Source organism: Eretmochelys imbricata, chromosome 14, assembly GCF_965152235.1.
Source record: "Eretmochelys imbricata isolate rEreImb1 chromosome 14, rEreImb1.hap1, whole genome shotgun sequence".
In the NCBI taxonomy this organism is placed as follows: Eukaryota; Metazoa; Chordata; order Testudines; family Cheloniidae; genus Eretmochelys; species Eretmochelys imbricata.
Window position 1 is genome coordinate 54848715 of NC_135585.1, and position 21502 is coordinate 54870216.

The following is a 21502-nucleotide window of genomic DNA, read 5'->3' on the forward strand; positions in this document are numbered from 1 at the left end:
GATGCTGTAAGGTATCATTGTTCAGGCCCTCGACCAACTCATCAAAAGTGCTTAGAAGAGGCAGTTTGAGAGGTCACGGACTGGGGTGCAGACTGTTCCCACTTTTGAGCCCTGGGCCTCTTACACTGTGGCTCACAACAGCACTGAGATGGTGGGTATTGAGAAGATTGTGATCTGTGCTGTGGTTGAGAGGTTCATCTTCTCTTCTGTCCCACAGTGTAGATTCCTAAGGAGTGTAATGTGGCCCGAGAATCCTTTAGGATCTGGAGAGAAAATCTGTCTTCTCCGCAAAGAGTTTGGCCCTTCAAACTGGAAGTCTGTAGCTCTTTGGACAATCTAGAGGGGTGTAGCCAAAAACAAAACAAAACAACACAACCCGCCTCACTACCACTGTCATGGAGACTGGGTGGGCAGCTGTAACAGCTACATCCAGTGCTGTCTCTAGGACCAGTCTGGCTATTAACTGACCATCTCCTCTAAGAATGGTCTGAATCTGTTCTTTTTGTGTTTCCAGTAATGTTCCAGAAACACACTGGGTTTCCCATAATTAATAAAATTGTATTTGGCCATGACAGTTTGGTAATTTATGACTCTAAACAGTAATGCTGTCAATGAATATGCCATCTTGCCAAGCCTGATTGTATGGAGTTGACTTGGCATCATGTTGCTTACTTTATGCATTAACCACATCCACTATGATAGAGTTGGGTTGCGGATGTTGAAAACAAAGTCTGCCTCTTTGGGTAGAGATGTAGGGGTTTTGGTGTGTTTTTGTTTGTTTGTTTTGGTTCATTTGTTTGTTTAAACTCTGTTGCTGGATGGTGCGATGGAGGCTGGTGTCTGCCAGATGACTTTGGGAGGATCTAGAATCACCTCATTAATTGGGAGGTCAGTTCTAGATGAGAAGGTGGTGTGCAGAATTCCCACCAACTTGTGACGTGTATCTGCCACCTCCTGTAGGGGAATCTGCAGCTCGTCTGCCACCCTCTTGGTAAGATCCAGAAAGTTCTTAAAATCTTCCCCGTGTGATGAGGGGTGGGCAGCACAACCTCGTCTGGGAGCGATGAGGAGAAGTGTGCTGGAGGGGGAGCTTCCTCTTTGGGTCCTTTTTCCCTGTTCTGAAAAAGCTTCCTCCTGCTCTGACTCAGGTGCTCTGGACAGCCAGGCTGCAGCAAACCAGCTGGTGGACTCTCCCTGAGAGACACCAGGGATGGTTGCGACGTGTGTGTACATTGCCCAAGAGGAACAATATGGCCTTGGGGTGGAGAGGGAGGAAGGCGGGCATGGGCGGTGGGCTTACCTCAGTGGGCCCGTACCACCATTGTAGGTTGGCTTGATGGAATTGGGGAGGACCCTTGTAGTGTGACGGTGGGCCACGATGAGGGGCCAGGGAATGATCTCCTCCTGGCCACTGTCAGATTCGTCAGTGAGTAAGGGTGCCGCTGACTGGGGTATTGGCAGTATACAGCCCAGTGCCAAGAGCGATTCTCGCTACCGGGGTCCTGGTACCGAGTAATGGGGATTGCGGTTCTTCCCCAGTCATCAGGTCTCCAGGGTACCAGAGCTCATGCAGTACCATGGCTTCATTTGGTACCACAGAGGAGGGTCCGTGGCACGTTGTCAGTACCGATAGTTGGGCAGAGCACTCCCTAAATGAGAGTTGTGTTGTGCCCAGCACAGAAAGTTTCTTGGTGCCACTATTTTAGAGACGGGACGGTAACTGTCTCTCTCTGGGTACTGAGACCACAGGTCTCCAGAGTCCCAGAGCGCGTGTGTCCCCACGGTGGGCTCGCGGGGTCCCACAGGGGAGTGTCTGTGACGCGCGGGAAGGTGCAGAACACGTCCTCCATGGGAGTTTTGTTGCACCTGGTACCAAAGGCTTTCTCTGTGCTGCTCTTTTAGAGATGGTACGGTCATTGTCCCCTCTCCTTAGGGGGCTGCAGACGCCCCTGGCCTCTCCCTGGGGAGGGTGCCGCAGAGCAGAGCTCACAGCAGGGGGTCCCGTGTTGGTGCTGGGGCTGCAGGTGTCTCCCACCGAGGGGGCCGCTCTGGGGAGCCCCACTGCCTGGCCAGCTGCTCAGAGCCCTTTTACCAGCCTTTCCCGGGGGAGGCTGCTGTTCTCCTCTCCTCTCCAAGGCTGGACCCCTTCGGGGATGACCTGGGGTCAGCACCCACGGGAGTCCCCTGTGGACTGAAGTGTTTTCTCCATAGGGAGGAGTTTTAAGGGCTGCCGTGTTAGCTGTGGCAGGTGAAGCCCAAACACTACTTATGTAGAAGGAAGTGAGGGGGGTTCGCCCGTGCAGCGCTAAATAGCCTCGAGGCAGAGCAGGAGCGCGCAGGCGTGGGGTTCAGCGGACACTGCTCCCAAAAATCTCCGATTAGAGGCGCAGGGGCACCCAGACACCTAAAGTGGAGCACCCATAGGGACACTACTCGAAGAAGAATTTGTTCCACACTGAAATTAGGCTGGCTGCTCTCTAATTCCCTTGATCTGCCTTTTTTCAGATAGGCAACATCACACCTTTCTCCAGTCCTCTGGGACCTAACCAATCCTCCTGACGCTCTTGAAGATACTTCCTAAGGGTTCCAAGATGGCTTCAGCTGATTCCTACGGTGAAAAGTCTTCAGGACCCACAAGCTTAGATGTATTTAACTTATCTGTAACCCTTCTGCCCATCAGAGTTGGCAGCAACAAGGGCCCGGTTCAATATCTAGGGGATTCATTCCAATAACACAATGCAAACCAGCTCGAGCCCCCACCCAGTGACCTGGGACAAATATATACCACCCCCGCTGGGCGCCTCCAAGAGGCAATACTTCCCCTCTCGCAAGCACCTAGTCTGAGTGTAGCAAAAAGCCTTTTAATAACAGAGAGAAACAATGTGGCATTATGTTGGGGAAACACCACCAACAGGATTCATAACACAACCCATGAGCAAAAAACCCACCCCAAGCAAATTGGGGCATGCCCTTTCCCTTTGGTTCTTGAGTCCAGCAACCCCAAATCACCCAAAGTCCCAAAAGTCCAATGACCCAAAAGTCTCTGGTCAGGGCAGCCCCAGAGTTCGAAAGTTTATCTGCAGAGCTTTACCTCCCAACCTGGGTGGAGATGGGGCGGGGGGAAAGAGAGGTAAGGGGCACCTTACATGATCTGAAGCTGACCGCCCCACAGCTCCATAGGCCTTCGCTCCGCTCCGCCAACCGCCCCACAAACTGCTTCACTTCGCTCCCCTCAAGCAGCTCCCGCCGTCCCATGAACTGCTCCGCGTCCCACCAGCAGCTCCCGCCATCCTATGAACTGCTCCACCAGCCTGTCCACAAGGCACTCCAGCCCTCCCGCAAATTGCTCTACAATATATCTTCAGGCTCCCCCACTACAATATATCTTCAGGCTCCCCCACTACAATATATCTTCAGGCTCCCCCACTACTTAAAACAACGCTCAGTGATTTCAGCTCTTAGCCAGTTCAGCTCTTTGGTGAATCCAGCTTGTAGTAGGGGAGCCTCAGTGCTGGTGCACCATTAGCCCAAAGTGTGCTCAGCAGCCTGTAACTAGAGTCCCAATGGAATCAAAATTAGCCCTAATATTCCACAGTGGAGAGAGGAGGAAGTGCAATTAGCATATAAGGCCCTCACTCAGGGGCCCATACCACCAAGTATTAATACTTATCCCCAACCTCTCTCTCAATTCACAGAGTTTTAAAACCCATGACCCTTGCCTAGCGACTGCTACTTAGTTGATGGTGAGTCCCTCCATCATAACAAAAGGCCGAGTACAGTTCCAAGCACAGTTCCCATAATCAGGGTAATAACAATTTATTCTTCCTGCCCCAATAACAGAGACACTGGGGATCCCACAGCAGCCAAAGTGACCATTTGGGCAGCTATGGCCTCATTCTAGGCGGAGTGGGTGTGCCTATGCAAATGAGATCGGCCCCTGAAGTTCTTTTCCACAACTTGCCACACCTCACCACCAGATGTCAGGGTGGAGCTCATCCTGACACTGCTTACAAAACTAAAGGACAAATGGTTTAAGTTTTTGAATCAAAACATGCTTTTGTGAGTCTTGGCTTCTGAAAAAATGAAACAACCTTGGCATTGTGGGGAAGTCTGCTCACTTTTCCTTCTCTCCTTCCCCCCCCCCCCCGCACATTTCCCAGTGGAAGGGAGAGAAAAGGCAGAGCGAAAAGTTCGGGGGGGGGGGAGAATATAACAACCAAAGAACTGAAACGTTTTGTTAAGTTTGGTTTAATTTTTTTCAACTAAGGAAAAATTCCACACAAATTGTCCAACAAAACAGTACTTTTTAAATTTCTTTCCATTTAAACATTTTTAAAATTAATTCGGCAGAGACAATATTTTTCTCCTAGCTCTAAGAAGCAGCACCTGCCCTGCGGCCCTCAGGAAACGCTGACTCGTACAACAGTCGTTTAATCATAAAGAAAGTGAAATCTGTACCGTGACTGACAACGGTCAGCCCAGCAGTGAAACTTTATAACACAATCTGCCAGTATTAGCTTTGCCATAAACACTGGCTATGGGAACAATCACTTCAACCTCTCAATTCTTTCACGCGTGCTGGCAAAGGGACGATTCCTCGGTCGAGCTTCGGGATTCCACAGGGTATTGAGCTGTTTGTTCTGAGGAGAGAGCTCACGGCACCGGATATTGAAAGGCTCAATCCCTCTGAAACATCTGGCCCACAGACCAGTGTCCGATCCCTCCCTTGCCTCCGTGTCAGGAACCGCAGATCTCACACGCTGGCCCACAGGGCGCTTAGGAGCTCGTCAGTCCGAATCTGCCACCCCGTGTCCTGCTCACGCCTGCTAGAACAGCAGCCGAAGGGTAGCAGAGGACTCCAGTCCTGGGCTCTGATTGGTGGACCCCTGGGGGGCCGACTGGTCCCCAGCCTCTCTGTCCCCCAAGCCAAGGGGCAGGACCTCGTCTGGGCAGCTGGGTCCTCCCTGCTCAGCTCTGCTTCCCCGGCAACACCTGCTCCTGATCTCCTGGGAACCTCTCCCCGCCTGACGCCCGGTTTGCCCTCTGGTCTGTCCTCCCCCGCCCGCCCCCACCCAGCCTCTTCAGCCGGCCTCCCCCCTGCTCTCCCCACGCCCCAGTTGAGGGGTCTCTCCCTGGGCTTCGACTGCGCCCCTCTCCCACGGGGTGGGTCCCCCACCACTCCACACAGAGTCGGCCTCCAAGGAGCAGAGAGACCCAGCCTAGAGCGCCGCCTCACACAGACCTCCACAGCCATAGAGCTACGGGGAGAGCGTCTCCCCCTTCAGCCCCATCTGTGGGGGGGGGAGGACTGGCGGAGTCCTCCAGGCCATAGAGATCAGGGGGGTGGGGGCTAGAGGAGCCGCACGCTAACACCAACCCAGAAGAGCGGGCGGATTCTCTCCCCGGCGAAAGCAGCCGGCGGGAAAGTGACGATCGGGTCCCCGCGACCAGCATCGAAAAACGCCCCCCGCCCCCCGTCATAGTCCAGATAAACCCTGCCTGGCTCGGGGACAAGGGGGTGCTCTGCCCAGGGGACGTGAGAGCCCGGGACTGATCCTCACTGCACAGCACAGCCCAGATCCCCTCCTCGGGGTTAGGGCGGATCCGTCCCTTCCACCCCCCCAGCACAGACTCCCATCGCCTCCACCCCCACCTCCACCTCCCAGTAACGTCGGCCCGAGGTGAATCCCTCACAGCCCAGCACACAGGACTTAGTGTCAAATCTCTCAGGGTTGTCAGGCAGATCCTGCCGTGTGTCTCCCCATCTCACACGTCTCCAATCCGCAGACACGGTGAGGTCGGGATGGGCCGTGTCTGGATCCAGAGTCACGTTCACTGCAGAGAGAGAATCAGAGCGTGAGGGGCAGAGCTCGGCCCTGGGGCAGGGTCTGATCGTGTCCGTACAGAACCTGCCCCAGCTGGGGAGTGAACCAGGCAACCTCCCCCGTCCAGGATTTACCCAGCTCTGCATGGGGAGCAGCGCTGAGATCTCAGCCATGTGCAGGGGGGATTCACACCCCTGACAGAGCCAGTTCAGTGACAGAGTGAAGGGATCAGCTCTGCTCAGCCAGGCCCCCAGACCCAGAGTCCGATTCTCAGTGATTCCATCCTTGTGCTTGGGGTAAAGACAAGGGGGTTAGAGGGGGGTGGTTTTAAGCCACCTTTGTCCTTCCTTTAGTCTCCCTGGCCCCTAGTTACAGGGGCCTCAGGGCTGCAAAGCAGAGAGCAGCCATAGTGTGATGCCTCCTGTCTATGCCCCCAGCAGAGCCGTCCCTTGGGGAGGGCGAATCCGGGCAACCGCTTTGGGGAGCCTGTGCGATTGGCTGGCGCGGTCGGTCCCAGAAGAGACTAATCTGTCACTTCCGCCCTGGACCCCCTAGAGCCGGCCCTGGCCCCCAGCATGCCCCAAACCCACTCCTACAATAACAGCTGGGGGCAGAGTGCTGAAGAGCCCCTCTGTCAACTTCACATGGACGGGATGGGGAGGGACAGGGCCGGGGGTGGGCGCTCTCTTGCACCGGAGCTATTTTCTGGGGACAGTTGCCATGCAAATTGAGGCCCCTTTGCTCTGACAGAGCAGCATAAAAGGGCCAGACGATCAGGCCCATGGAATCTTTCCCCACCTGCACCCACCTCTCCCCACAGATGTGATTAGGGACCCTGGCATCATAGGAGGCTCCCAGCAGATTACAGGGAATCCAAAGTCCCCCTGTCCAAAGATGCGACTCTTCACACCCCGTCTCCTTGCAGGGCCCCCCCCCGTAAAGATCAGCCAGCTGAGCAACAGAAAACCTGCTTTTATAGAGACCCCACTGGCCCCCATGACTCTGTAGCTGCGGTGTGGGGAGGACACCGCACGCTTCCTGAATGGCTGCTCGTCTTGTGCTGGTCTATCGGGGACTTTCCAAACTCCACGCTGCTGGCCCCAAGGCTATGCGATGGCTAATACAGGATTGCCAACTTCAAGAGATCAAATCTCATGAGACTGGCCCAACAATCCTGACATTTTAAACAGGATTCTGTTGTCGTTTTTAGGTCAGTCTCTTGATGTTTGAACTCCCCTGGCCCCTCCCCAGGGTGTGAGCAAGTGACAATTAGTGTTGCCCACTCTCCCCCATGTCTTGGAGAAGGTGATTTTGGGTCCTGCTGCAGGAGTTCTCACCCCCACATCTGCCCATCTCCTGCCCAGCAATTAATCCTGTCCCCCAGCCCCGCATCCGTTCTGTCCCCATCCAATGCCCCCATTCAATCCCCCAGCCCCCATCATCACTGCCCCATCAATTCAGCACCCTTACCCCACTGCCCTCAGTTCACCCTCCCAGCACTCACCCTATCTGCTCAGAACCCACCATCAATACAGCCCCCCCAGCCCATCAGCCCCCCACTCACTTCAGGCCCCCTGCAGCCCCCAGGCCATAATAAAGCCCTCCCAGCCTCACCTCTGCTCCTCCTAGGGTTTGTCGCCCTCCCTAGGCCTGGGGGCTACCGTGGGGTCCCCTCTCCCACTTCCCAGGCTGGCAGGGGAGCAGCCGCACTGGGTGGCTGACAGCGGGAGCCCCAGCCGCGCCCAGGGCCGCTGACGGGATTTCGAAGTAAAATTAGGCCTCATTTTTAGAACTCTCAAATGTCGGGATTTTTTTTTTCCAGCCACAGCTGAGAGCTCTGTCGCGAGATCATGAGCGAGGCTTCATTTTACTCAGAAATCGCATCTCTCACCATCAATTCAAACATTTTTTTCCTTTTGACTGATGAAGTAGAGAGAAAAAACCAAAATGTCTATTTTTGTAGGTTGAATTTTCCCAGTCTTCACTGTACCACTTGTGCATTTGCTCCTAATAATCATATGGCCAGGGGATGTGCTGTACGCGCATAAAGAGTTCTGAGAATGAGGTGCGATGTTCCTCTTTCATTTTCCAAAAGGCTCATTTTTAAACTCTTAGATCTACAGAGATACACTGCTCGCCCCCTCCCCGGCACCCCAGCCCATCTGGCTACCAACCACTAGTTACAAATCCTAAATTCGAACAGAGAAAAGAATCGACTTTTCCGTTTTTAGGAAAGATCTGGGCAGCCACCAGTTATACGGTGTTCAGCTCCTGTCAAATCCAAACTTGAAACAAACCCTGAACTATGGTGCTGCCAATGACCCACCGTAATTCATATAAAAATTTTCACTCCCCCTTTGATCCGAGAAACTTACCTTTGTGCAACCGCTGGCTAGACGACAGTGAGTCTGTAGGAAGAAAAGGGTGAAAAAGATGAAATGTCGTGTTGTCATGTTGATGAATATATTCACATTGTTAATGTGCTAACACAAAAGCAAAATGAAAGGAAAACTATAACTTAATAAAGTTTGTTAAGGAGGTTAAGTGCAGTTCACACCAATACAAACCATTACACACCTCACTAAAAAATAACCACAAACATCAGAAACTAAGGACAGGGCTCATCCTTCCTGACAACCCTGGTGGTCTCATTCTCTCCAGCTCAGGAGGATACAAGGTGGAGAACCTCTAAAGCAGGGCCAGGGAACCTACAGCCCACGGGCCAGATTTGGCCTGTTGCTAAATTTCATCCGGCCCGCAGCACCACTCCCCTCCCCCACCGCGGGGATGGAGCCACAAGTGCCGATTCGCCCCGCCATGGCGGGAAGCCCCAAGCCTCTGCGCAGAACCGCGATGTAGCGAAGCGAAGACTCACCGGTGCGGCACCTCCTGCGGGTCATCTGGGAATTAGCTCTTTTCCAGCCTCGGAGCACCCTCTGCGGGCCGATGTCTCGCCTGCCTCAGGCCCCATGTCCCTCCCGGACCTCGGTGCCCCTAAACCTGGGGTTCTGCCCACCACAGTACCCCACGCTCTGGGTCTCCCCTCCCTCCATCCCTACCTTGCCTCGGTGGCTACTGCCAATCCTCATCTGGCCCCCTCTCATGGGGGCTAACTGCAAACAGTAATGGCCACTCATCATGGGCAAGGGGGTCAGACCAAGTGCCTCTGCCTAACCCCGGGATACATCTCTGCAGCCGCAGTACCTGCTTTGCAAGACCTGCAGCCTGGGGATTTGCCAGGCTGGAGCTCCCCAGCTCCTCTTGCCTTTCCCTAGCCCCGCTCTGCTTCAGGTACCCTAGAGAGAGACTGACTCAGTGTCTGGCTCATAGCCCTTTTATAGGGCCAGCTGTGGCCTGATTGGGCGTGGCCCCAGCTGTGGCTGCTTCCCCAATTTTTCCACCAGAGCGGGGTAACTGCCCCGATACACACGGGAACTAGGAGCGTGGAGGGTGCTGCAACACCCCCCAGGCACTTGAGTCTGGGGTATAAATACCGTCACGGGGAGAATAGACTTGGTACTAAAGGGCTCCTCAGTTGAGCAGACAAAGGCACAACAAGGACCAATTGCTGGAAGCTGAAGCCAGAGAAATTCAAATGGGAAACCGGACAGACATTTTTAAGAGTGTGGGTGGATTAACCTTGGAAGAAACTGCCAAGGCAAGTGGTGGATTCTCCATCTCATGACGGGCACCAGAACAGGGGGCCACGGCCCCATCACTTTTAAAAGTAGCTCTGCTCTCTCCCTTTGTACCTGCCTTAAAGACAAGTGATGGGGGGAGGGGGTGGAGAGGCGTGAGTAGTGGGAGGGGTCTCAGGGGAAGAGGCGGAGCAGGGGTGGGGCCACGGTTTGGGCACTGGTGGCCCCCACTTCCAGGGAGCTTCAAGCATTACTGTCTGTTGATGTCTTTAAATCTAGACTGAATGGCTTTCTAGAAGGTGCTTTAGTCAACACATGTTAGGATTTAGTCAAATACAAGTTATTTTGCTGAATACAGGAATAACTGGGAGAAATTTAAGGCCCTGTGATACAGAGGCACCGAGTCCGTGGGTGCTCCAGGGCTGGAGCACCCACAGAAAAAAAATCGTGGATGCTCAACACCCACCAGCAGCCCCACAGATCAGCTTCCCCCCCAGTCTCCAGTGCCTCCCGCCCGCTAGCTGGCCTTGCCCATCAGCTCCTCCCCCTGCCTCCCAGCGCCTCCCACCCACCACGGATCAGCTGTTCAGCAGCGGGCAGGAGGCGCTAGGCGGGGGGCATCAAGGGTGGGAAGAGGCTGGGCAGGGCGGGAAGAGGCAGGCTGGGGCCTTGGGGGAAGGCGTGGAGTGGGGTCAGGGCCCGGGGCAGAGCCGGGGTCGAACAGCCCCAGGGGAATGAGAAAGTCGGAGCCTGTGCTGTGATATACAGGAGGCCAAATGTGATAATCTTATGGTCCTTTCTGGCCTTCAACTTTATGCATTTATGAAACTCAGTAATACCACGTGGCAATGAGTTCCACAGGTTAATGAATTGTGTATAAAAAAGTATTTCCTTTTCACAGCTTTACACTAGTTGCCTTTCAGTGGCACTGAACATCCCCTTGGTCTTGTATTGTGAGTGTGGGAAGCAGGATCACCTGACTTACATGCTGTACACCATTTAAGGGAGATAATTAGGGACAATCCTTGTGGGGATGTCGATACCCATCGTACCAGAACCTGGAGTGAGACCCACTAACCCATTTCAAAGATAATTTATGTTTTTATCTAGTTCTTTGGATACATACAATGGTCAGTCCACTAGCACAGGGGTTCTCAGCTTACAAAGGCCAGTGCGTGTCCACTCCACACTGGGGAAGGCAAATGACTTAATGAACTTGCACTTGATTTAATTGGGGATTGGTCCTGCTTTTGCGCAGGGGGTTGGACTAGATGACCTCCTGAGGTCCCTTCCAACCCTGATATTCTGTGATTCTATGATTCTATGCCCCAGGGAGCCTTGAGCAGGGTGAGTCGGTGCAGTTCTGGGGGGCAGGGCTGGAGCTGGGGGGAACTGGCTGGCGCCTTCTATTGCTGGTTCATCAATGGCCGGGAGCGGAGTCGTGTAACACAGCTGGGCGTGTCGCTGCCCGTGGGTGTCTGTCTCAGCGCAGGGCCGGCCAGGCTTGTAGCTGGACATCAGCATCACAGGGCGAGAGGCAGCCCAGGCTGGGGATTAGGAGGGCTCAGCAGTCCCACCGTCCAGGCTGCACCCCGGGAACCCCGTCCCACTCATGTAAATCTCCCTTGTTGCAAATGAAAGCGATTACTCCTTGTTCTAGCCTCAGTGGACTTGAAGAACAGCTGATCACCGCTCTGTGTAGAACAGCCTCAGACATATCTGAAGACTGTTATCAGGCCCTCCCTGAGTCTTCTCTTCTCGAGACTAAACACACCCATTTATTGCAACCTTTCCTCACAGCTCATCCACTCTAAACCTCTGATCATTTCTGTTGCTCCCCTCTGAACTCTCTCCAATTTTTCCACATCTTTCTGAAAGTGCGATGCCCACAACTGGACATGGTATTCCAGCTGAGGCCTCACCATGGCAAGAAGGGTGGAACAACGTCCTCTTGTGTCTTATACGTGACACTCCTGTTAATACATCTGTGGTGGGGTGTTCACCCCACATCAGCCCCCCAAAAGAGTGAGGGAAGCCGAGAAAGAGGAGATGAGCGAGACAGGCCACACATGAGGGGTTTAGGGCAGAGATGCAACCCCTAATTGGACGATGAAGCTCAGCTGAGCGGGTGGGGGGGGGGGGGGAGGGCTGGGCTCGTATAAAGCCAGGAAGCTGGCAACAGAAATTGGGTGCTGTGAGGAAGTCTGCAGCCACCCTGTGTGCGTTGGAAAGGGAAGGAGGGAACCCAGGGGGAGAGTAGGATGCTGGGAGCCTGGCCCTGAGGGAAGGGAGTACTTCGAATCACAGGGCTAGAAGGGACTGCCAGGGTCATCTCGTCTAACGCCTGTACGAGAGAAGGGTGGAGAAGAAAGCCTCTGGGAGGTTGAGAGCAGACCTTGCCTGCATATGTAGGGTCCCTGGGCTGGACCCTGGACCAGTAGGTGGGCTCGAGTTCCCCTACCAGCCCACTGAGGGGGTGGCATTGCCTGGACAGTGGGACCAGGGAGACTCTGCCCCCAGAAGGGGAAACCAGTTAGTGACCTGGCTGGAGGCTGAGTCACGAAGAGGAAGCTGCAGCTCTTGGAGTGAGAGATGAGGCTGCAGAGTGAGACAGAGAACAATGTTGGGGGAGAGACTGTAAGGGGAGGTGTTGGCCCTGGAAGAGAGTAATCCCCAGAACAGCATCACACAGCCGACTCATTCAATCTGTGATCCACTTGAACCCCCAGATGTTTTTCCGCAGTCCGGCTGCCTAGCCAGTTATTCCCCATTTCATAGTTGTATGTTTCATTTCTCCTTCCAAAGTGGAACACTTTGTCTTTATTGAATGTCCCCTTCAATTGATTTTAATCCTTCCTCCTTCCGCCCTTTGTCTTTTGTGGCTTTTTAGACTGTAAACTCCCTGGGGCAGGGACTGTCTCTTACTACGTGTCTGTGCAGCACCCTGCGTGTTGGGCCCTGATTTTGCCTTGAGCCTCTCAGCCCTGCCATAGAGCTACTGATCACAGCACGTTATAAACTCCTTAGAGCAGGGAATGTCTCTTCCATCGTCTTTCTTGCCACGCCAAGCCCACTGATAGAGCTCACGGCATAATAAGAAACAATTAATAAACAGCTCATTGAATAGTCATCAGAGGGCCCTGACTTTCCATCCCTACCAACCTAGGTGGAGTTTGGAGTCTGTGACCTAGAAATGAAAAACGCATTCTCCATCCCCAATCTCCTGAGGTCTCCATTCCACCAGCTACACTATAAATAACAACCCTGTCTGTAGGTAAGTCACTCTTTTCTCAGGCTGCTCTATTCTGGAGTCTAGTCAAAATGGCAACAGCTCCAAGATTAAATTAAACGGACAGAGATTGGGAACCAGCCCCACGGTCTGCACTGCTGGACCATGGGGAGCCAGGTCTCATGTTTAAAATCCCTTCCCTGCACTGTGAAGTGAAAGGGAGAGCGAAAAGGAGCCACATACCTGCTCAAGGTGCCTTTGATGTCCTAGAGGGGAGAGATAAAAGGAAATTCAGTCCCGTATCTCATACTAAGGATCCCTCCTGCTCTGGGGGGACTCACTTTGTCTTTACAGTTTGAGGTTCAAAGAGAAATTATTTGTGATTTATTAATGCAAACAAAAACATCAAACGTGTTGCCTTTGCTCTTTTGGAGAAGTCCTCTGACTGCAGGATCTGGGCCCAGGAAGTTTGTATAAGGAGGCACACAAGCTCTTTGTGTAATGACATGTGAATAACCACCCGGCACATGGAACCAGAGGGCTCAGTCTTGTGATGTGCTGAACAAGGATCTTCCGAACACTCACGGGTTTGGCGAAGATCCCCAACTGCAGACTCCAGTGGGTCCAGAGGGAGGGATGCCCCTATGCTGTGCTGAACCCTTGCTATAAACTCTGTCCCCACTCACCCACAAACATTCTGAAGGCCTGTCCTGTGGGCTTCTTGACATCCACAGAAAGGTGGGGCTGGGTGAGAACAATGGGTGTGGGGTACAGAGTAACACAGGGCCATTCACTATCCTACACCCCAGGTTCAATGCAGGAAACCTGAGGAGTGAAGAAAGCTGCCCACAGCAGATACTGGTCACAACAGAGAATTTGACCTTACATATCAGCTGGAGAAGTCCAAGACGCTACGTTTGATTTCTCACCTTTTTTCTTATTTGCTACTTAGAGGCATTTTTTGAAAATTAAAATCATCAGAAGGCTTTTGGAATTCTAACGACTACTTACACTTTCAGGCTGCCATAAGTAATGAACAGCTTCCCTCGCTAACTTCAGTTCTGGCAGAGAAAAATCAACACAGCCTCAGACCTCATGTATCAGTTTTAAGGCCAATATTTTCCCTTTTTGTGATATGTAGGAAAAGTGGCAAAATCAGGCTTTAAACGGAAACTCAGCTTCAATCTTAACTATTTCCATAATTAAAGACTGGTTCCATCTTTAATCTTTTGGAGTCAGTGTTTGGAACACAGGAAATGCCAGACTGGCTCAGACCTGAGATCCATCTGGTCAGTATTCTGTCTCCAAAGGTGGAAAGTGCCAGATGCTTCAGAGGAAGGTGTAAGATAATCTGTCTCCCACGTTCTCATCCTGCTCTCTAACAGTTAGCGGCTGGCTGAAGCAATGAAGCATGAGGTTTAACATCACTCTGGGTATTCTTCTTGTTATCCATATAAATATCTGGTCACTTTTTGAGCTTTGCTAAATGCTTGGTCTCAACAACATCCGGTGGCAATCAGTTCCACAGTCTAATTATGTGTTGTGTGAAAACACATCATTGGATCCATTTTGAATTTGTCACCTTCTAATTTTATTGAATGTTCCATTGTTCTTGCATTATGAGACAGGGAGAACAGAATTCGGAGTTTGCCATTTTTGGAGGAGACTAACTAGAATTCAAATGAAGAATTTTTTTCATTTAGGACTTGATCCTATGCCCATTGTACCCCAGAAGTATATTTCAATTGACTTTAATGGGCATTTTCTCAAGCCCTTAAAGAAAAATAATGTATATTTTAGCAATACTGTATGTTCTGACCTTTCACTCTGTGACGCTCTGTACGTCGGGGAACACCCTCCACGCCCATGTTCATCCTTATAATATGATTGTGTGGTATCCAGTGCAAAGTTTGTCATGTCGGGTGTCTTCAGAAGGCTCATGATGTGCTGAGCATTGTTGTTATAGTGATGTTATAGGTTGTAATTTCATGTATATAGTTATGAGGCTGAAAATGTGTCCTCATGGCTTAAAACAAGCCTAGGCAAAACTCTCCAGGAGCAGAGGGGCAGTTCACACCTCTTCAGGGCATGTATGGGACAAACCCAGACCAGCCTCACAGGAACAAAGGACACTGGCCTAGGCAGCAACAAAGGATCTGTTGGACTCTCAAGTGAGTCACCCCCCTTCCTTTGGTCAATTTGGGACTACGATGATGTAATGTTCACTTGACTCTGAAGGGGCGGGGGGCAAAGCCAGGAGGGAATAAAGAACATGGTAAAAGGGAGAGACGTTTGCCATGCTGTCTCTCTTCCACCTACATCTACGGACATCACCACCAAGAGACTGAAGTGATGATGAAAGGGGAGAGCCTGGCTGAGGGGCAACCAGCCAGCCTGTGTTGAGAAGCATCTAAGTTTTTAAGGGCACTGAAAGTGTTAAGATCAGCTTAGATGCATTTTGCTTTTGTTTCATTTGACCAAATCCGACCTGTTATGCTTTGACTTATAATCACTTAAAATCTATCTTTTGTAGTTAATAAATCTGTTTGTTTATTCTACCTGAAGCAGTGCATTTAGTCTGAAGCGTGTCAGAGACTCCCCTTGGGATAACAAGCCTGGTACATATCAATTTCTTTGTTAAATTGACAAACTCATATAAGCTTGCAGCGTCCAGCGGGCATAACTGGACACTGCAAGACGGAGGTTCCTAGGGTTGTGTCTGGGACCGGAGATGTTGGCTAGTGTAATTCGGTTGCACAATCCAAAGAGCAGCTTACGTGCCATAGAGACTGTGCGTGAACAGCCCAGGAGTGGGGGTTCTCACAGCAGAGCAGGGCAAGGCTGGCTCCCAGAGTCGAGGATTGGAGTGACCTAGCAGATCACTGGTCCAGATAACACCAGGGGAACGTCACACACTCCTACACTCCAAAAGTGAAGGGTTATGGGACTTTCTTGCCCTGTGAAAGGTTCTGGGCTGTTTCTAACACCGTCTCACCTGCAGGAATTCACTCGCTGGCAGCTGGCACTTCTGCTCCATCTCACTGATCAGGGAACTGAAAGAAGATAGTTCCTCAGATAGTTTGCCAACATACTCAGCCCTCCTCTTTTCAATTTCCTTATTCAGCTCTTCCAACTGGGCCAGCAGGAGTCGCTCTTGTTCGTCCAGAAACTGACGCAGTCGCTGAAATTCAGACACAATCTTCTGCCTCTCAGTTTCCAGCTGTTCCTGAAATGAAGAGATACCAACAGGGAAAGCGCAGGTCAAGGACAGGAACACGGAGTGAGTCATGGGACATTTTATAAAGCCTTATGTGTGCACATGGGAGCATGTCATTGCAACCCCGTAGCATTTAACTCCTGATATTTTATGGAGAACATGCTCTATGCTCAGTAGACAGGTGGTTTTCCAGTGGATTTTGAAGAATCGTAACTGGTGTTTAAAATATGAGTGTGTCTTGCATTATTAGGAGATTCTGTTATCAGTGCCGTCTAGAAAACTAGATCCTTCAGATAACAGAAAGTACAGCAGGTGCGCGATCCAGAACTGGACAGGCAAGGATTACTTCTGGGGAGCAAACAGTAGAACCCAAACTCGGAAACGCTAGACTTGAACTGGGGAACAGATGGTCTCCACAAAATTCACCTAGATGAATAAGGCCACGTTTCTAAAACAGGCTTTAAAATTAGAGCGCCAGCAATTGCTCTGATGAGTTCTGAATGCGCAGTTTAGGATACAAACATTTTGTCACATCATAAATCTCCAATTTCAATCCACAGAGGGATTCTGAGCACAAAGTGGTGGCTGGCAAGACACCTATTTGCATGTTCAAATCTGTGTTTGCAGGGCACTTAGAAACGTGCACATGTGAACTGGACAGAAGCCCACCAATTCATGCTCTTTCTGGAGCACTCTAGCTCCTGATACCCTAGGAGCCAGAAACTTACATCATATTTAGAACCCAAATCTTCTTCATGGCAATGTCTAGCCGCGATATCACTAAGGCCTGTTCCAGAGCTCACCAAAATCAATAGGGGTCTTTCCAATGACTTCAGTAGGATTTGGTTAGGAGTTAAGTGACCATCCTTCTCTGGGGCAGTAGATTTGTCTAGTGGCTGCCCGCACTCTTCTGTTGTGGTTATTGTTAGAGGGCTTTCCCTTAACCCCTGCCCCTGGTTCTTTTCACGCAGACAGAAAGCAGAAGACCAAAAGTCTAAAGCGCAGGCAATGCGAGGTTTATTGGGGTTAGTTCCAAGCAAGCATATCCATAGCTCTACACACCAGCAGAGCCTTTACCCCGCGTTCCCCTTCCCAGCCCCAATGCCGCAGAGCCTTCACCCCGTGTCCCCCTTCCCAGCTCTGACACCTCAGAGCCTTTACCCCGTGTCCCCCTTCCCAGCTCTGATACCGCAGAGCCTTGCCTGTGTCCCCCTTCCCCATTCCTCCTTCTTAGCAGGTCCAAATAAACCTGCAGTGCGTGCCCCTAGTCAAACCCCTTACAACTTATGGTCATTTTTTGAAGGGTTGTGAGTCTGGGGTCTTCATCCCACCTCTTCTGTATCCCGTGGGAGGGATAAGGCCTAAGGTTGTGTACTGGCCAAGGCCAGGCTTTTCTTTGGTTTTTAGTGTTTCTTGTGCCTCCTGCCATTCCCCTTTGCCCCTCCTAACTGGTCGCTTGACCTTGGCTTGAGAGAGGAACCAGGCAGCCTTCTGGTGTGTACTCGTATATTACACACCCACCATACCCTGTAATAGTTTATCTGTTCTTATCTGTTCCCATTAGACTAACAAACCCATCTGGCCAGGCAGAAGCCACACACAGTGTCTTTGTCCTTTGTTCTTCACACACATTAGCAAGGATGTAAGAGTATTAAAAGTCAAACCCAAAATTCTATCTCAGGTTAACAAACAGGTTTATATGCTAACAGTTATGGCTGTTGAAAGTAAAGCCAAAAAATGGGAGAGGAATTTGCAAAACATTTTGAAATTTCAAAGTTGTTTCCATTTTTCAGTGTTCAAAATGGGACAACTTTTAATTTGTGTGAAAAATATGAAATAACTTGAAAAAAATTCACATTTCTGTTTCCCCTTTTTTCTAGAATGTAATAAAATAATATCCATTTCCACCACCTCTTCAAAAGCTCTCCCATTTTAGAAAAATTGGCAAAAAGAAAAAGGAAACACTAGGAGAAAAAACCTGGAAATTATTCATGTTATTGTACTCAGTGGCAAAAAGGAGCAAAAGGGGAAACAAAGGGATAAAAAACATTTGAAATTTTGAAAAAAATTCAGCTTTTTAAAACCAAAATGAAAACTTCCATTTGAAATGAAAAGAAACATTTTGTTCATTCTGAAATTTCCTGTCAAAAAACTGATTTTTATTTATTTATTTATTTGCAAAAGACAGTTTCCCATGGAAAAAAATTGTTTCCTACTAAATCCCAGTTTGCTAAAGGACATTTTTGTAGTTGGTAAATTTCGACCAGCTCTAGTTGAAAGAATAAAGGAGAAACTACCGTTAGCTAAACAAATTACACTCACATTATCAATGGAAATATTTGGATTATTAAAATTCTTTCCTTAATGATCCATTTTCCTGTTTATACTCAATTAAATCAGAACAGTTTTTCTTTACAATGAGAATAAATAAGTAATAAACTTTCATGGAAGGGAAAATGTTTCTCACTATATACTTCTTCTGTTAGACTAAGCAGAGCATCAACAATGTCCCTGTGCACATTTGTCTCTGAGTAAGAACGGCATCTACCAGTAGTTCCTGGCTTGTATTTTCCCCACTTGATTTATCTGACAGAATCTCGTCTCTCTCTTTTTTCAAACTCTCCAAACGGCTCTGAATTTTTTCCTAACAAAAGAAAAACTGGATTAGTTTTGGTTGCTTTTGGAGGATTTTCCCCCATTTTATTTATATTTTCAAGAACATCAAATACATAATAAAATGGGTGCGTGTACTCCTCCCTGATCCTCCCCCTCCTCCCCTCCGGATAACAGGACCTTGGATCTTCATTTTGAAAATATGGTCACCCTACCCCGGCCTCTGCAGATTTCAAGAAATCTGCTGGAATGGGCCAGCCCCACAACCATTGTCCATTCTGTTTGGGGTGGGGGTAGCTCAGTGGTTTGAGCATTGGCCTGCTAAACCCACGGTTGTGAGTTCAATCCTTGAGGGGAGCATTTAGGGATCCAGGGCAAAAATTAGGGATTGGACCTGCTTTGAGCAGGGGGTTGGACTAGATGACCTCCTGAGGTCCCTTCCAACCCTGATATTCTATGATCCTATGAGAAGCAAACCCTGCTCCCCCCACCCTGCAAGGGTTAAAAGGAACCTGTGTGAGCTGGAACTTGTAGAGTTTCCTGCCCCCACGTGGATTTCTCCCTGCACAGGGGATGCCCTTGCTCTCGGGCACGCAAATCATACCCTGCTTTACATATCCTGGTGCTATTAAAGCCATACCGCCCTGCGAGCATGGGTGTCGTTACACCTGTATAAAAGTGTATAGCCTATTCCTGCATGGAAATGGAAACAAGCATTCCTGGCATCAGGCACCTTTACACCAGTACCAACTTGTATTCACACCCGGGGGGTTTTGCTGATATAACTATTTTGTTTAAAAAAAAAAAAATCCCACCCGTCATCAGCACAGACCAGTACAAAACCTGTATGCAGAGGAGGCCTGAAAAACATGTCTCCGCAACGTTCTTCCTGTATAAAATCCCTTCTGCTTTTCTACCTTGTGATTGTAGGAAGCTAGTTTTATTACCTTGATGGTTTTATATTTCTCAGATGGCTCTGTTCTGATTGCTCGAGGCTGCCTGGGCTGGGATGCCTTCCCAAGGCAAAAATTATCTGGTAATCCAGAGCAGCCTCCTCGAGAGGAAGCACGGGGTGGTCTTTGTGATGGCGGGACTCTCTGCACACCACACAGATGAGGGTTTGATCCCTTCACAGAAGAGTTTCAAAAGCTCCTCGTGTTTTTCACACGCTTCCTTCCCTCAGAGGTCCGGGATGGTTTGGGCTATTTCAACTATGGCCCTCAGCTGCCGGTTAGGCTGGAGTTCCCCTTCCTGGAAGGGGTCCCTGCACTGGGGGCAGGGATAGTGCGGGGAGGTTTTGGACTCCTTGCAGTACTGAGTGATGCAGGCTCGGCAGAAATTGTGTCCACACTTGAGAATCACCGGATCGTTAAAATAAGCCAGGCAAATGGAACAGAGAACAGCCTCTTGGAGCTCTTTGACCCGGCTTGTGGAGGCCATGGCACCTGGGAGAGAGAGGAACGTACTGTAACGTTCACTTGCCCAGCAATGTGTCTATCCCCGGCTGGAGCTGGCCTCCGCCCTTCCTGCAGCCGCCTGCCCTCTGCCTCCTCGCTGGTCTGCTGTGACTGTGTTCGCTGGGGCCTGGGATCCTTCAGGTCTGGAAAGGAGAAACTATAAGGAGATAGGAGAGAGGTATATAAGATAATGATTACATTGAACTCCTACATCTGTACAGATTAGATTTTAAACAAATATTTTCCCATGCAGTCGTAAACAGAGTTAAAAGACCTAGTCGCAATATTACAACAAAAAGACTTCAGAAACAGACTCCAACGAGAGACTGCTGAATTGGAATTAATTGGCAAACTGGATACAATTAACTTAGGCTTGAATAGAGACTGGGAGTGGATGGGTCATTACACAAAGTAAAACTATTTCCCCATGTTTATTCCCCCCCACTGTTCCTCAGACGTTCTTGTCAGCTGCTGGAAATGGCCCACCTTGATTATCACGACAAAAGGTTTTCTTCCCCCGCTCTCCTGCTGGTAATAGCTCATCTTAAGTGATCACTCTGGTTACAGTGTGTATGTAACACCCATTGTTTCATGTTCTCTGTGTATATAAATCTCCCCACTGTGTTTTCCACTGAATGCATCCGATGAAGTGAGCTGTAGCTCACAAAAGCTTATGCTCAGATAAATTGGTTAGTCTCTAAGGTGCCACAAGTCCTCCTTTTCTTTTTGCGAATACCGACTAACACAGTTGCTACTCTGAAACCAAACAGAGTTAAGTAAGTCAAGTCACTGAAGAGATACAAGTACCAGGGGGTAGCCGTGTTAGTCGATATCCACAAAAACAACAAAGAGTCTGGTGGCACCTTAAAGTCTAACAGATTTATTTGGGCATAAGCTTTCTGAAGAAGTGGGGTTTTTTACCCACAAAAGCTTATGCCCAAATAAATCTGTTAGTCTTTAAGGTGCCACTGGACTCTTTGTTGAAGAGATCCAAGCATTTTCTAAATAAAAGAGCCGATCATAAAATCCCTCATGCTGGGCCCACAAAAACATTATAGGGGCCAATAGTATTGGCATAATTATGCCCAATATATGCCATTATATTTTCCTTCAACCATCATAGTTAGAAATTCCAAAACAGGGATCTGATGTGAATTAGAAATAGATCCGAGTTGCCATGTTAGTTTGATTGGGACTGGAACTTTGCCAAAGTTCTGGTGTTCTCGAGCTAATCGGATCCATTTCTAATCCAAATGACAGATGTAATTTGATTATTACTGTGTGTTGCAACATTTAAAAACTTCCTACGAGTTATCTAAACAATTAAATTAAAAATCCAGAACTACAGAGTGCCATGTTAAATCAGCTTTTTAGTGTATTTGAAACATTCAGCTACATTCAGTATTACCAACGCCATGCATTCAAAGATCATGAATAAGCCCTAAGAAAAGAAAAGAAAAGAAAAGAAAAGAAAAGAAAAGAAAAGAAAAGAAAGATTTAAAAAAATATATATTTTTTTTTTA

General features: G+C 49.7%; 1 pseudogene; it reads right to left on the reverse strand.

The window, feature by feature from the left end:
* Positions 1 to 5350: 5350 nt before the first annotated feature.
* On the reverse strand, positions 5351 to 19962 carry LOC144274179 (zinc finger protein RFP-like; annotated as a pseudogene).
* Between the last annotated feature and the right edge of the window lie 1540 nt (positions 19963 to 21502).